The sequence below is a fragment of the Kogia breviceps genome, chromosome 5, assembly GCF_026419965.1.
Source record: "Kogia breviceps isolate mKogBre1 chromosome 5, mKogBre1 haplotype 1, whole genome shotgun sequence".
NCBI lineage: Eukaryota > Metazoa > Chordata > Mammalia > Artiodactyla > Physeteridae > Kogia > Kogia breviceps.
The window spans coordinates 116,720,220-116,735,888 of record NC_081314.1 but is presented as its reverse complement, the minus strand read 5'-3'; positions in this window follow the sequence as shown (position 1 = coordinate 116,735,888).

The following is a 15,669-nucleotide window of genomic DNA, read 5'->3' as shown; positions in this document are numbered from 1 at the left end:
GACTCTGTTATTCATGCCTAAAAAGCAAGCAAATAACAAACAAAAGAAACAAGAGCGAGATTTCAGGTGTGGAGAATTTAATAGCCCACATATAACTCCATGATTTCCTCCAGGGTTAGTTCTATACTTGAATTTAGTGATAAGGATTCCAACATACTAACATACCAGTTATAAATTAGCACTACCCCTGTGGATGGCTGTTGAGAATTCAACAGCTGTCATCGATAAGTCCCTGAACAGTAAGGACTACACTAAAGAGTAAGTGCATTAACGCTCATTATTAAACATTTAGCTAGTAATATCATTTATTTATTTATTTTTTTATTTTAAGTTTTTATTTTATTTTATTTATTTTTTTTTTGGTGGTACACAGGCCTCTCACTGTTGTGGCCTCTCCCATTGCGGAGCATAGGCTCCGGACGCGCAAGCTCAGCGGCCATGGCTCACGGCCCCAGCCGCTCCGCGGCATGTGGGATCTTCCCGGACCGGGGCACGAACCCGTGTCCCCTGCATCGGCAGGCGGATTCTCAGCCACTGCGCCACCAGGGAAGCCCCCGGTAATATCATTTATTAACACAATAGTGCAAAGACTAATTAGTCCTCCTGATAACTTTAGGGGATAGCCTCCACTTCAAATGCGAGATATTTGCGAGATTATTAAGGCAACTGATACATACAATATCCATTTTGGGGACATAATTAGTGGCATCTGAATCATAACTACTATTATTTCTTATGTGACAAGCACCAAATGGGAACAATCACTACAAAACAAATAGGCTACTTATTTTTTTCCAGATTAGGACCTAAACAATCAAAATTAAATGCTCATTTCTACTGCTCTTTTACTTTCCATATTTGAAAAAATTAATTTAAAATTTATGCTTTATTGTGTGACAATTAGAGTCTTTACATCTCAATTAGAAGCAATGGCAGCAAGAAGTTACATCTGTTGCTGGGAGGCCTGCGAAAGCCATGCATAATTAAAGCTGCTAAGATCAACAGGGTGTTTTACGCTCTATAAACCAATTTTATATTCAGTTTTATTTGCCAGTGTGAATGTGTATTTTAATATCTAGCTATAACATCCCTGTTTTTAGTATGTCTATCTTTCAAAATGTGAAAAGTGAAGTCCAGCCGCATTAGGAACATTTGAGATGACACAGAAAAGACATCACTTCTGACCTGAGGGAGTGTTGTAGCTGAGTACCAAGGCATCTGAGGACATATTGTGTAATTCACCCTAAGGATAATTTTCCCTTGTACTTGCACAGCATATAACCTCTGCTTCAAATGAGGGAGGTGAATTATGTGCAGCGTGGGTAGGAAGGATAGGAGGATGGAAAATGGCATTTCTGTCATCTAATCTGGCTTGATCTCCAACAGCTCAGCAGCGTTGTAGAAGATGACTTCAGTATATATAGCTTTGGAAAAGGAAGGACACCATGGAGGAAATAAGTCAACTGAAAAAAGTCACTATAAACTGATCATTTTCCTTTCTTTTTACTAAAATATCTGTTCTCTTAATCTTTGAACGCTCTCTAAATCATGAGCTTTTGCGCGTGGTGTCCATCCAGAAACTCATTTCATAACCACTAACTGATACCAGAAAGTTGTAGAGAATAACACAGTTGTTTCATAAATAACTTTAGTTTTTAAACTTTTTACTTGGAAAAAACTATAGACTCACAGGAACTCACAACTATAGCCTCATCTCCGCTGTGTGTCTTTTCCCCCCTCCTCTCCCCAAGGCCTCTAGGCACTTCTGGTTTGGCGCTGCCTCATTTGAATTGATTTTTGCTCGAATAAACTCTTAAAGTTTTTCACATGCCTCAGTTTATCTTTCAAAAATAAACTTGTTTATCACAAAAACGATTGTTTTCCAACAATGTTTTCCAACATTTATTGTAAATTATTTTTTAATGTATAATGCATTTTTATATTGCAGTTTTTCAGTTTCCTCTGTCGAAGTGTATTTAATAGAAAATGATTCCTAAGTGATTCACATTACAACAAAACAGTGGGTGAACACTGTTGCAAAACAAGTAATTAAGCAGAAAAAATCACAAGTCAACACAAAGAAAGTAATAATAATAAATGAATGCTGATAATCCAAAGAAAGAAAGCATAATTATACAAAGTGACTTTGGTGAAATTTCTGATAATTTTCTTACATCCTTTCATGTAATGTAGATATTGAGGATCCTGGATTTTTACCATGCCTCATTTTTCTTCTCACTTAATTTTTAATATTTGATACAATATACTGTATTATTCTATAATGTATATGTCATAATTAAGGACTTTTAGCTTAATTTTTATTGTGAAGGAAAAGTTTGAGAAGGAATCCTTTGACTGAGATGAATAGAAAAGGGAGGAATACATGATGAATATTAAGATACGTGTATTATCTCAAGAAGAAAAAAAATATAGGATTCTGAGGCAACATTAATCAAGGCGTACACAGCAGAGAATTGTGTTTTTCAAGCAAATGTTTACTGAAAATGATAAGATATTTTTCTGAAATAATTTTTCATCAACGGAGTGATTACTCATTCATTCATTCAACACACATAAAGTAATATACTGCAGTTTTTAGCATCTGCTTTGTCTTTAAGGCACCGATCAGATGAAGTACCTTTAGTACAAAATGAAAGAAAAATTAAATATGTACACAATACATCCAAAACATGAACGTACAGAAATATTTTTTAGAAAAGCAAAAGCAAATTAGTAAATTTTAAAGGAGCAAGATATTAAATTGGGCTAGACATGAATAAAGAAAGCCAACTTTTAGAAGCTAATATATAATTCAGACTTAAAATAGAATGCCAGTGAACATAGGTACAGATCAATGTACAGGGAACATAGAATTAATTTAGGACAACAGAAGGAAATAGAAAAGATAGGTCACAATTTTACTGTGAAGGATTCTTAATTCTAAACTGATTATTGTGGGTGTTTTTATTTTTATTTTTTTTTAAACTTTTTATTTTATATTGGAGTATAGCCGATTAACAATGTGATAGTTTCAGGTGCACAGTAAAGCTACTCAGCCATACATATACATGTATACATTTTTCCCCAGACTCCCCTCAATTATGGCTATCTTTAGATGAGCACTGGATAGTAAGTTATACACTTTCAATTGGGGGTAACATTACTAGAGTCAGATCAGCAGTGTGTAAAATGGATTTGCAAGAATTGAGGTAGTGATGATTTCTGCAGATATAAGCACTAGAACCAGAAGCATGGCTTAGCAAATGGAGAGAAGAGATTGAGTGAGAAACAAGGAGGTACACATGCGTATGATTTCCAAAGAAGAGGATCAGTCAAAATTGACTTTAGTCTCTGGTCCAAGGAGTTTAGAAGATCTTGTCACTGAAAAATATTAACATGGAGTTAGGTTAGATGAAAAAAAGAAATGAGTTCAGTTTAGATGTTTAGAGTTTAGGGCTTATGATAATTCCAGTTGAGTATCCAGAGGGAGAGATGTGGACAGATGCAGAGTTGTTGTAACTAGGAATTTTAACAAAGAATGAGGATTCATTTAATCTGTTTCAAATTGTGTGTCTTCACTATAAAAATACACATCCAAACAAACAATTAAGAAGATTCCAACAAATGGGACTTTACAGAACAATTACCAGAAGACTTTGTAGACTCAAGGCAGCTGTGGGAACTTCAACAAGAGGAGTCCCCGTGCAATCTTGTCCAGTCAGCTGTGTCTACAGGGAAGAGTGTGCTGTACTTGTCTGAACATGAACTCCTAGGACTTTCACCCTGAGGGATTCTCTGGGGAGGATAGTAGACCATAGAGTGAGCTGCACAACTTAATGGGCTGTGGTAGAGAGGATTCTATGTGATTGGCAAATCTTTTTCATTTTCATCCTGGGTACAAAGCTCAGCTATATTTTCCTGTCTCCTCTGCAGTGAGGTAGGGTTCTGTGATTAAGTTCAGAGCAATGGAATTTGCATTGTAGAAATGTTTGCCACTTCCAGTCCCGATGCCTTAAACATCCTGCATGGTCCTCCTTAATTTCTCTCCTCTCCATCTGTTGGCAGGATGATGTCAGGGAAAGTATAAAGTCACATGTTGAAGATGGCATGAAAAGAGTCTTGATCCCTGAATCATTACTTGGGTTAAAGCCAATGGGCCTCAGTGAGTGAAAAATAAAATTTTACTCTACAAAGTTCCTGAAATTTGGGGGATTACTATACCACGTAGTATTAATTACCCCGACATTTATATAATGGTATATATAGTACAGTTTGTTTTCCAAACTTCAATTACTTAAGGAAACATTTTAGTAAAATGTTACTTATCCTAAAGAGGAAAGTTTGTTTTGATGAAACTAGTTGAAGTCTTTGTTTTTTTAAAAAATATTATACAATTATAAAACAAATGTATAAAACTCTATGTACAATAAAATTCTGATGTACATGAATTTAATGTGCCTGTGATATTTGCCTCAGATTTAGAACGATTTGTCTCTCTGGAACCCAGCTGATTTGATGCTTTTAATCACATTGAGAAAGAAATATCAGAGGACTAAACTGTAGAACTCTTACAAAGGGTTTTTCTGGTTCTCATATCATGCCTGATTCTTACTGGTTCTGCACACAGCACTCTATCTGAACCTGGAAACTTACATATTCTCCTTGGCTGGGATATGAATCATTCCCACAATTTAGGGAACAAGCGTTGCCACAACTGAGCTTCTGCATTATATTGTGCCTGTCTGCTTAAGGCCAAATACAGAAGGTTTCCTTTTATTATTATTATTTTTCTTGCCAGGTCAAACAACAGAGATGATGAAGAAACTCCCCCAAACCTGAACTCTATTATGCCTTGGACAGATATGTCAAAAGATCACTGAGGTTCTCTGATCTCAGTTTAAGAAATCTTGATCTAATATGGCAAAAGTCCTTAAAAAAATAAATAAATAAAAAATCAAGGAGATCTGTTGACTTTCCTGGTGGTCAAGTGGTTAAGATGCCTTGCTTCCACTGCAAGGCATATGGGTTCGACCCCTGGTCAAGGAACTAATCCCATGTTTGGATGCTACATCTGGTATGTTTTTAATTTGTTGTCTTTATGGGCTACTGTTTGGATTTTAACTGTATTGTGACACAATTTACATTCCATAAGATTCTTCCATCTTAAGTGTACAGTTCAAAGATATTTAGTGAATTTACTAAGTTGTACAGCCATCACTATAATCCAGTTGCAGAAAATTTCATTACCCCAATAAGACCCCTAAAGCCCACTTAACAGATATACTTTTGATCGTATAAAATCGTTTTTCTCCTTACCACAATTTTGATTTGACTACTTAGGGTAAAAAGAGAAAAATGTCATCAATTCATATTAAGGGTTTGAAAAGATTTCTCTGCTATATTTTACTGCAGACTCTTTTGTTTGTTTGTTTTACTGAACTTCACTCACAACGAGGTAAGTTTTATTTCTGACATATTTATTTCTTTGGATCATGTAAATGGTTAAGGCGTATCTTAGTTTAGTTTCTCTCAAGGCAAAGCCTGATTTAAGGACCTTGGTGCCAATGTTCTTTGGATGATGACCACTCAAAGACAGAAGTGAAAGTGGGAATGAGGGAAGGCTGGTGAAGAGCATGCTGTTGAGCTGCTCACCTCTGTGGCCACTGGGGTTTAGCACGACTAGGGACCCTCTGAGAAATCTGTATAATGTGTCTCAGGGTGATCTCTTTTAAAGATAAAACATTGGAGCATTTAGCCACTGATGACCCTTCCCTCTTTGTTGAGGGCTGTCCCCACAGTGGGAATTCACAAGTGCAGGAAGGCTGCCCTTCATCTGATTTGAGTTGACTCTCATGGCTTCAGAGAAAAGCCCTGAGACAGAAAAGTGGAAGATAAGGCATTTGAAGTGGGACTTCAGCAGCATGTTCAGAAACTGTCAATCAGGCTGCAACCATTGTCATAGCAAGCTTCAAGGAGTCATCCCATCATCATAGGAACATCATCTTTTTTTCTTCATTTTTCTTTTTAAAAATTCTTAAAAATTTTTTATTGGAATATAATTGATTTAGAATGTTGTGTTAGTTTCAGGTGTACAGCAAAGTGAATCAATTATACATATACATATATCCACTATTTTTTTAGATTATTTTCCCATATAGTCCATTACAGAGTATTGAGTAGAGTTCCCTGTACTATACAGCAGGTTCTTATTAGTTATCTATTTTATATATGTATGTATATGTCAGTCCCAATCTCCCAATTTTTCCCTCCCCCCTTTATCCCCTGGTAACCATAAGTTTGTTTTCTACATCCATGACTCGACTTCTGTTTTGTAAATAAGTTCTTTGTACCTTATTTTTTTAGATTCCACATATGAGTGATATCATATGATATTTGTCTTCCTGTGTCTGACTTACTTCACTCAGTATGACAATCTCTAGATCCACCCATGTTGCTGCAAATGGCATTATTTTGTTCTTTTTTATGGCTAATATTCCATTGTATATATGTACCACATCTTCTTTATCCATTCCTCTGATGATGGACATTTAGGTTGCTTCCATGTCCTGGCTATTGTAAATAGTGCTGCAATGAACTTTGGAGTGCATGTATCTTTTCGAATTATGATTTTCTCTGAATATATGCCCAGAGTGGGATTGCTGGATCATATGGTAGCTCTATTTTTAGTTTTTTAAGAACCTCCATACTGTTTTCCATAGTGGCTGTACCAATGTACATTCCCACCAACAGTGTAGGAGGGTTCCCTTTCTCCACACGCTCTCCAGCACTTATTGTTTGTAGACTTTTTAATGATAGCTATTCCGAGTGGTGTGAGGTGATACCTCATTGTAGTTTTGATTTGCATTCCTCTAATAATTAGTGATGTGCTTTTTCATGTGCTTTTTCGCCCATATGTATGTCTTCTTTGGCGAAATGTCTATTTAGATCTTTCACTCATTTTTTAATTGGGTTGTTTGTTTGTTTGTTTTTGATATTGAGCTGCATGAGCTGTTTGTATATTTTGGAGATTAATCCCTTGTCAGTTGCTTCATTTGCAAATATTTTCTCCCATTCGTAGGGTTGTCTTGTTATTGTGTTTATGGTTTTCTTTGTTGTGCAAAAGCTTTTAAGTTTAATTAGGTCCCACTTGTTTATTTTTGTTTTTATTTTCAGTACTCAAGGAGGTGGTTCGAAAAAGATCTTGCTGTGATTTATATCAAAAAGTGTTCTGCCTATGTTTTACTCTAAGAGTTTTATAGTATCCAGCCTTACATTTAGGTCTTTAATCCATTTTGAGTTTACTTACATTCAACATAATAAAGGCCATATATGACAAACCCACAGCAAATATCATTCTCAATGGTGAAAAACTGAAAGCTTTTCCTCTAAGATCAGGAACAAGACAAGGATGTCCACTCTCACTACTATTATTCAACATAGTTTTGGAAGTCCTAGCCATGGCAATCAGAGAAGAAAAAGAAATAAAAGGAGTTAAAATTGGAAAAGAAGAAGTAAAACTGTTACTGTTTGCAGATGACATGCTACTATACATAGAAAACCCTAAAGATGCTAGCAGAAATGTACTAGAGCTCATCAATGAATTTGGTCAAACTGTAGGATAAAAAATTAAAACACAGAAATCTCTTGCATTCCTATACACTAACAATGAAAGATCAGAAAGAGAAATTAAGGAAACAATCCCATTTACCATTGCATCAGAAAGAATAAACCTACCTAAGGAGGCAAAAGACCTGTACTCAGAAAACTATAAGATACTGATGAAGGAAATAAAAGATGACACAAACAGATAGAGAATTATACCATGTTCTTAGATTGGAAGAATTAATATTGTGAAAACGACTATATTACCCAAGGCAATCTACAGATTCGATGCAATCCCTATCAAATTACCAATTGCATTTTTCACAGAATTAGAACAAAAAATTTCACAATTTGTATGGAAACACAAAAGACCCCAGAGAGCCAAAACAATCATCTTTAGATTCACTGAAAAATGTCTTTGCTGGGATATTTAGTGCTGAGTTCTTCAATGGTGTTTCTAGGTCAATAGCATCCCCTGTTGTATTTTTTTCACACCTTGGTCCTACATTATTAAGATTCACTCCCAATTATATTTTCCCAGTTTTTACTGGTACATATTCTGTAATGTTTTAGAGAATAAAATATTTCCTCTAATATTAAGGACCATAATTCCCTTCTTGAGCTTGCTGAATGCTGACCAAAGTTATTTCTAGAGGTCATAAGGGGAGTGATGAGTGAATTTGAGAAGGCATCATATCATCTTGCAAGGTATCCAACTCAATTGAAGTCATCACATGAACCCCAGAATAGCAGAGCCTTATATTATTTAAAAGGGTGAAGGAATTGCTTTTACCAGTCTGGAAGTTTCAGGGTATTTCACCTGCAATTTGCCAACTCAGCTCTTGGCATCTCACTCCTTTCCTGTCTAGTCCTCAGCAGTAGAGTCCTGTCATATGAGGTGAGTTATCCAGTTTTAGTATCCTGCTCAGAGGGTCTGTTTTCTAGGGCCACTACTAGTAGACACTGTCTTTATTTGGGTTCCCCTAAAACAAGTCCTGAGACAAGGACTTGTGAACAAGTGGTGGCTTTGGAAAATTATTCCAAGGAGCAGAAGTGAAGGAGTGGGAAGAAAGAGAGAAGGTAAGATGAAAAACCAATAAAATTTGTATAATTGATTTGGTTACTGCTCTTAGAGCTCAATCTCAGTAGAAACACCCTGAAGAACCTTGTAGAACGCACCTCAGAATTGTCCTTTTGAAAGGCCAGAGGCTGTGGTACTGTCCCTTTGTGGGATGTGGAACACTGACTACTGTTCCTCATGTGTTGATTACAGCTTCTTGGAAATTTAATAATCATGGGCTTCTGTCTCCTGGGTTGTACAAGCTCATGGCTTTGGAAAAAGCTCATCAGAACAGCAAAAAATGAGAGAGGAGGAGTAGGAGTTTAGGAGTGAGAAACTGGAAGGGAGGTTGGAGGAGTGCCTACCTAGTTTGAAAATATGACTGGGAGATAGGGGAATGTGGTATGTCCACATCTGCTAAAATATAGATTTGGGAAAAGGTGACGCTGCACAGATCTTATGTAGAAGTTTTCCAAAGCAGGCCTGGTGTTTAGAAAGAGGTAAATATAGCAGTGACTTCTTGGAAGTGACTACTGAGACACTGAAATCAATGGCTTCCCATTGTTGACACTGGAGACAGAACTTAGTCAAGACCATTTGCCTGCTTCCCTCCACCAGGGAAAAGTTGTACAGGACAAAGTTTGCTTTGATAGAGATCACCTTGAATTGACTGCATTAACTTTCGGGCACTCAGTGGAAACAGAGCTGCCAAGTTTTGTCTTTAAAAGATAAAGAAAGCAACATTCCTTATATGCTGATGGATTGGTAGTCATATCTATTTTATATCATTGGGTCCTTCTGAAATTTTAAACAATCCTCTTATGACACATAACAGCAACACCGCCTGTTTAAAAACTCAGTACTGGAATTAAAGACACTTCCCCTTGAAACAAGGGCTATAACCCTGTAAAAATGGTGATGCGCAGAGATGAGGTGTACTCTCAGAAGTCATTTATCATTTTAAGAATACAAGTAGACTGTGATAAGGCTCAGTTTTCTGGAGTACAATAGAAAGCTTTAAATTATCATGTAGATTCAGGTGGTCTATAAAAGAAAAAAAGAGCCAAATATAACTTTATTTATTGAGGGGGTTTAATCATTTGAGTTCTAGAGAAAGAACCTAAGAGAAAACAGAAAGGAATGATATAATTTTTAAAATCACTATGTTTCAGACTGAATATTTGAGTTCCCCACAAATTTATATTTTAAGCCTAATTCCCAATGTGATGGAATTTGAATGTAAATGCTTTAGGAGGTGATTAGGTCATGACAATGGAGCCCTCATAAATAGGATTAGTGCCCTTAAAAAGAGACCTTAAGAGAGCTTCTTCCCCTTCTACCATAGAGGGAGAAGACAGCCCTCTATGAACTAGGAAGCAGGTTCTCAGCAGACACAAAATTTCCCAGTGCCTTGATCTTGTATTTTCCAGCCTCCAGAACTATGAGAAATAAATTTCTGTTGTTTCTAAGCCACCCAGTCTATGGTATTCTGTGACAGCAGACCAAACTGACAGCAGTTGGTACTGAGAAGTTGGGGTACTACTGTAACAAATATCTAAAAATGTGGAAGCAGTTTTGAAAGTGGGTAATGGGTAGAGGCTGTAAGAGTTTTGAGGTGCATGCTAGAAAAAGACCACATTGCCGTGGATGGACCTTTAAAGGCAATTCTGGTGAGGACTCAGAAAGTTAAGAGAACTATAGAGAAAGCCTCAATCTTCTTAGACAAAATCTAAGTAATCATGAACAGACTGTTGGTAAAAATATGGATTGTACAGCCATTCCAATGAGGCCTCACATGGAAATAAGGGGCATGTTATTGAAAATTGGAGGAAAGGGGATCCTTGTTATAAATTGCCATAGAGCTTGGCTGATTTGCGTGTTCCAGTGTTTTGTGGAAAGTACAGGCTGCGAACTATGGAATTGGATATTTAGCTGAAGAGATATCTAAGCAACGTATTGAAGATGTGGCTTGGCTCCTCCTGACTGCTTATAGTGAACTGGGAGAGAAGAAAAACTTACTTGAAGGTAGAATTATTAAACAAAAAGGAAGCACAACTTAAAGATTTAGAAAATTATCAGCTTATTCACATTGCAAAAAATGGGAACATTAAGGATGTGGCCAAGTGATCATTTGCTAAGGATATTAGTATGGAATTAATCATCTCAACAGAAGCCAGGAACTGGAAGAATGTTGCTGAAGGAGATCAGAGGTCATCAGGGCTGCCACTCCCTACACAGGTCCAGAGTGCATGGACCCTGGGAATATGGCTGCTTCCATCTAGATTTCAAAGAACAGGGATGCTTGGCAGAGTTGTGAGCTTGGGATCCCAGTCCAGAGAGCCCCAGGACCCCAGTGGAAAACAATGGCATGTGTGGAGCCACCATAGAGAGCCACTGAGAGGCCATCTCACTGAGCCATTGGGGTGACATTGCCACTCCAGTGGGCCTGGGAAGCAGAGCCTTGAGCCTAGAGGATTATTCTCAAGATGTAAGATTTAGTGGGATTTTTCCTGTTACGCTTTAGACTTAATTAGGACCTGTCATTCCTTTCTTCTTTCCTATTTCTCCATTTTGAAACAGGAATATCTGCCCTATGTCTGTCCTAGCACTGTATTTTGAAATCATACAACATATTTGGTTTCACAGGTTCCAGCTGGAGAGGAATTTGTCTCAGGATGAATTATATCTTTAGTCTCATTCATATCTGATTTAGGTGATATTTAGATGTGATTTTGAACTTAGAAGTTGGTGCTGGAACAAGTTAAGACTTTTGGGGTTTTGGTATGGAATGAATGTATTTCACATGTAAGAAGAACATAAATTTGGGGGGATCAGGGCAGAATGCTATGGACTGAATTTTTGTATCTCTCTAAAATGCATATGTGAAAGCTAATCCCAATGTGATGATACTTGGAGGTGGGACCTTTGAAAGGAGACTAGGTCATGAAGGCAAAGCCCTTATAAATAGGATTATTGCTCTTATAAAAAAGACCCAGCCAGAGAGCTCTATTATCCCTTCTGCCATGTGAGTATACAGTGAGAAGACAACAGTCTGTGACCAAAGAAGCGGGCCCTCACCCAATACTGAATCTGCTGATTCCTTGATCTTAGACTTTCTAGCCTCCAGAACTGAGAGAAATAAATTTCTGTTGTTTAAAATTCACTCAATCTATGGTATTCTATTATAGCAGCCTGAATGGAAAAAGACACTACACAGAAAATTGAATTTTTTTTTTTTTTTTTTGCGGTATGCGGGCCTCTCACTGTTGTGGCCTCTCCCGTTGCAGAGCACAGGCTCCGGACACACAGGCCTAGCGGCCATGGCTCACGGGCTTAGTTGCTCCGCGGCATGTGGGATCTTCCCGGACCAGGGCACGAACCCGTGTCTCCTGCATCGGCAGGCGGATTCTCAACCACTGCGCCACCAGGGAAGCCCGAAAATTGAATTTTTATAAGAACCTATACTTTTACTGCTAGTTAATGCTCTCAGATCCAGCTCAAATCATCAAGGCAGAGCAATCCATACTTTGCCAAGCTGTGACATTTTCTTGGTGTGTCTCTCTTTAGTTTGCTATCTAAATACATTGGCGTAGGAGATTTGTCAAGTATCAGGTATTGGAGGAAAAGACTAGTGAAAGATGTTGTTGCCCCATCCAGATATCCTACCTTAGCCTTAGCACCATGTTCCAGGTGCTGTGGTGTTACTCTCTTCTCTGGAGAATTAGCATTGATCAGGTACATGAAGCTGGAAAAGTCCTGCCTTTTTTCCTCAAGGTTTGACTAACTCTGAAGAAATTTGTGCTCCAGAGTTTTCCTTGTGACATTAGACATAACAGTATTCAGCTAAGAATACATTCTTGCCTAGATTTTCCTCCTACTCTATATTGTTTTTCTTCAAACACCCTTTCTTAAGGATACTCCTCTAAACCATTTGAATATTATTCCTAATCTCAGGCTTTGCTTTTAAGAAACCCAACCTAGAGAGACACCAAGCCTGACTGCATGGGTATGTAGTGTGTACATTCTGATAGAGTCCTGTGCTTGCCTTAATGTTCTGATATTGTCATGAAATTCTAATTTCTGAACAAGGAGTCACTAATTTCCATTTTCACTCCCTTCTGTTGACATCAAAATTTAAGGTCTTAAAAACTACTATACAGTCCTACACACGGAACAAATCAAGATATCAGCTAAGAATTAGGAACATTTCAAGTTCCTTTTTTACTTAGTTTATGATGAAGAAAGCAAACAGTTTTCAAGCAGCAGCCATAAAGAGAAATTACATATCACAGCACAGAGGTATAAAGTAAGTACTGGTGCACCTCAAGAATCTGAGGAGACACTGTGAGGCCTCAAAGGTTAGGTCTCATCTAGCACCATTTTGCCAGCTCAGTAGAGACACCCAAATTCTGTGATCTCTGAGGAGGAAGAAGCCATGGTCGAACAGCTTGGTTGGGGTACCAGTTTGCCTCCCATCAGTAAAGCAAACATAGCTGTATACTTCCTGTTATTTAATGGGGCCGAGCACTCCATATCTCAGCTTAGGGTAGGTTCCAGGAAAGAAAGGTCAAGCTTATTCAAGAGATGTCACCCGAATTGAATTAACATAGACCTTTCTGGAAGAAAAGGTACCAACCTTGAGTAGAAAATGAGAACTTTAGTAAGGGAAATTAAGAAAACCTTACCTCAAAGAACTTTGGGGAAAGGACAAACTCATAATTAGTACATCGTATTACATTGGGAGGTAGCATTCAAAGTACCCAAATCAAGTTATTAGCCTGGGGTCCCTCTTCGTTTCTTGGAGATGGGTATATACAGAAGAGAAGTATAGTTACTTGATAGAGAAACACAGTTTCACAGATTTATCAGGAAAGAAGCAGGGAGAAATGTATGAAGATGCTATTTTCCTGTGTGAACTCACTATCCCATTGGTATTTGTTGTATCTCTGATCTTTTCTATTATCCAAGGAGCTAGAAAGTATTGTACCTTCATTGTTCCTGGGAAGAGGAAAGATGCAGAGATTTAAATAGTCACGTTTTCTTTAAAAGATAAGACTGTGAAAAATTTTATTAAATACAGTTTGTTAATTTTATTCTGTAACAGAAAGTATAGTTCATATTATCAAATGCTGCAGGAACTTTAAGTAAGATAAAAGCTAAAAAGAAGTTATAGAATCTCCATTTAATCCAGGGAGAACATGTAAGTCCTGGAATCTCACCAGTGAGCTGAACCTTGAACTGCTTGTTATCCAGCTTCCCTCCAAAGCCTCACTGAGGTCATTGACATTTGAATATGGCAATCTAAGAAACATTCAGGTCACTCATTTTATAAAGCTAATCCATGTATCAAGTTTCAGATTGCCTGGTTTAATGGAAAGGGTGTGATCCTTCCATCGCCTACTAACTGTAGTAGAAGGTGATAATAACACCTATTTTACAGGCTGTCAGAAAGATTAGAGAGAATGCATGCAGTACGCTAGCACTATGTCTGATATACATGAGAGCTCAAAAAAAGACACTATGACTTCTATCACTAGAAAATTATATCCTAGTCCTCAGTAGTTTAGTTTCCAGAGAATGCTTTCATTAAGCAGTGTTTTATCGAGGATTTCATCTAGCACATGGAGACATGATATTTTCCCCTATAGAGAGTATTATCAATGTAGAGAAAAGATATAAATAAAAGTGCAATTGCAAGTGTATGAAACAGGAAGTGCTGAGAACTACAAGTGCTTATAAATATAAGCACTAGCATTCAGCATAATCTCTTGCAAACTCTGGGTACACATTATGGTCTGTGGAGTGAATAAATAATCAATTGTGATCATAGACAATTTATTCACCATTATCATTAATAACAGAGAAGAGGGCTTCCCTGGTGGCGCAGTGGTTGAGAATCCGCCTGCCAATGCAGGGGACATGGGTTTGAGCCCTGGTCCGGGAAGATCCCACATGCTGTGGAGCAACTAAGCCTGTGTGTCACAACTACTGAGTCTGCGCACCACAATTGCTGAGTCTGTGCACCATAGCTACTGTAGCCCGCACACCTAGAGCCCGTGCTCCGTAACAAGAGAAGCCTCCACAACGAGAAGCCCGCGCACCACAATGAAGAGTAGCCCCTGCTCGCCGCAACTAGAGAAAGCCCACTCACAGCAACGAAGACCCAATGCAGCCATAAATAAATAAATAAACTTATAAATAAATAATAAATTTTAAAAATTTTTAAAAAAGAGAATAATCATTGCTGCTATCAAGACAAGCAACTACTAATAGTCAAGAGGAAAAAGGTAGGTTCACCTGAAGCGGCTACAGATTTGTCAGTAGGTCTTTCCCTTGGGTTTTATCTACATTATTTTTTCGTACTTAGATGATGATACTTAGGTATCTTAAGATTGTACTCAAAAAATGAAATATTTTAAACATATCAAAGTAGGTTAAAGCAGAGCGTTCAGGGAACAAATTAAAGAAATAAATTAATCATAAATGTTCACTGCAGTATGATTAGATGGTCAGGAAGACTAAATAAACTACGAAAAAATGCTTTTCTGAGGGTGCATTTCAAAGCCCACTTTAAATGATATATATGAAGTACACTTGCATAAAAAATAGTCTGTAGGGTTCTGAAAATTAAATTTACTTAATCTGCTCAACAACTTTAAAATGAAGTTTGTATTACATTCTCATTATTCTTAAATGGACAAAGCAAATTTTATCTCTTCTAAAAATCTGCCACTGCTCTTTCTCCAAATCCCTTTCTTCCTCTTTAAAAACAAAACAAAACAAAACAAAAACAGGAATTACTTCAGAAAATAAATAATCATCACAACAGAAGAAAACCTAAAGTGTTAGGATATTTAATGTATCTATTCAGTACATTTTTTCTCTACCAGAAATAAATTGTTCAGGTGAGTTAAGAGCTAGTCTTCAAAAGGAAATCTTTAATACAACTGTTACTTTTCCCTAGAGACACACTAGTCAATCTAGATTAAAAAAAAAAATCAAGGAGT